Consider the following 1,950-nt stretch of genomic DNA (forward strand, 5'->3'; position numbering starts at 1 on the left):
ATCCCATATGTTATCTGGCAACCCTACCTGCACTCTCTCTTTCCCCAGCTTTGCAACATAAAAGCCATCAGGAACTCTCTAAGGATGGGGAGCCCAAACTCAGAACACAGAGGCTACTTGGATAGAGAAGCAAAGAATGTAAAAATATCTCACCTTTGTTTGAGTCTCCTATGGCAGTGAGACTAAAGCACAAATGAGTAGCTCAAGGATTACCCTGCCACTGAAGCAAGGTGATAGTTAACAGCAAGATTTTTAGAATACTGCCTCTGTGACAAGGCAAATTTGGGATTCAAACCTACAGTAGATTCTTGGCATTCACAGGGTCCAGTCCTGAGGCCTTCACACGCACCCCCACTCCCAGGTTCATGAATATCAGGTTAGTGTAGTTCAGTTGAAAATTTTAAGTCATCCTTCAGGCTCTTAATGATCCCTATATATTCAGGATTCGAAAGTCAATTATAAAATAGTCTTCTGGCTAAAAAATGATGAGATGCCTCTTAGCTTTTCCTAGATTTCAGTCACCAGATCAACCACTGATTTTCATTTCAGGCCATTTTTCATTAAGAAATATGTTCTGATATTGTACGGCTCGTACATGAGTCTGGGTCTGGCCACAGCCAGCGAGTCCAGGGCTGAGGCAGGAGCCGAGACCTCTCAGGCTGTGCAGACAAACGGAATTCAACCAGTAAGCAAAATGGGAACTCAGCTTATAGGAATTACAACCAACACCTCAGGAGGCAATAACGGATGACTTGGACATTGTGGTTTCACTTCCAAGTCTACACAAAGAACTAATGTGCCCAATTTGTTTGGATATGTTGAAGAACACCATGAAGAGCAAAGGAGTGTTTACATAGGTTTTGTGCAGACTGCATTACCACAGCCCTCGGAAGTGGCAATAAAGAACGTCCTACCTGTAGGAAAAGGCTAGTTTCTAAAAAATCACTAAGACCAGACTCAAACTTTGATGCACTCATCAGCAAAAGTTATCCAAGCTGTGATGAGTGTGAAGTTCATCAAGAGAGAGTATTAGCCGGGATCAACAAGCAATAATCAGCAGGCACTCAGTCACAACACTGAGGAAGGACGGAAGATACAGGCCAGGAACAGACTACAGAGAGGCAAGAAACAACAGATTGAAGATAGTAGTGGAGCAGAAGACACCGGTGACAGTTCTCACTGTAGCAATGCTTCTGCACACAGTAATCAGGAAGCAGGACCTAGTACCAAACAGACCAAAACATCTGATGATTCCCAGCTTGAGCTTGATAAGAGCAGTGCAACAGTGGCAATTGATCCAGTAATGGATGGTGCCAGTGAAATTGAGTAAGTATTCAGGACTCCCCCCACACTAATGGAGAAAGATAATTGTGCACAGAGAAGATACCTAAAAACTTCAGGTGATGCCACTGTTGATCACTTAATCCAAGTCTCTGGCTGAGAGGTTAGATTTGGAAGAACTTCAAAACAAAGGAGAATCAAAGCAGGTGACCCTTGATACAGCCAGTGAGAAGCAGTAGACAATTTACATAGCAACAGCCAGCGGGCAGTTCACTGTATCAAATGGCTCTTTTTCTTTGGAATTGGTCAATGAATAATACTGGAAAGAGAACGAACACATGGGACTTTATTATGTACCCACAAAGGAGCTTTTACAAGTTGTATGTTTTCACAAAATGTGATTTCATCTGGAACACCCTTCTGACCCAGAAATTTTTCATAGTTCTGTATTCTTTTCTTTTTTAAAATATTTTAAGTAATCTCTACACCCAACGTGGGGCTTGAACTCACAACCCTGAGATCAAGAGTAATATGCTCTATTGACTGAGCCAGCCAGGTGCCCCCACAGTTCTGTGCCTTAAGTGATGATTCAGTTGGCTATCCTTTTCCCTCCCCTCAAGATTTTTCTTAGGCTTACAGAATGTTAAGTAATATGTATTTTGACTTTTC

The 1,950-nt window shown here is 42.3% G+C and overlaps 1 pseudogene; it reads left to right on the plus strand.

Moving 5' to 3' along the window:
• Nucleotides 1–595: 595 nt before the first annotated feature.
• On the plus strand, nt 596–1,682 carry LOC122472066 (annotated as a pseudogene).
• The last annotated feature ends 268 nt before the right edge of the window (nt 1,683–1,950 follow it).

The sequence above is a fragment of the Prionailurus bengalensis genome, chromosome E3, assembly GCF_016509475.1.
Source record: "Prionailurus bengalensis isolate Pbe53 chromosome E3, Fcat_Pben_1.1_paternal_pri, whole genome shotgun sequence".
Classification (NCBI taxonomy): Eukaryota; Metazoa; Chordata; class Mammalia; order Carnivora; family Felidae; genus Prionailurus; species Prionailurus bengalensis.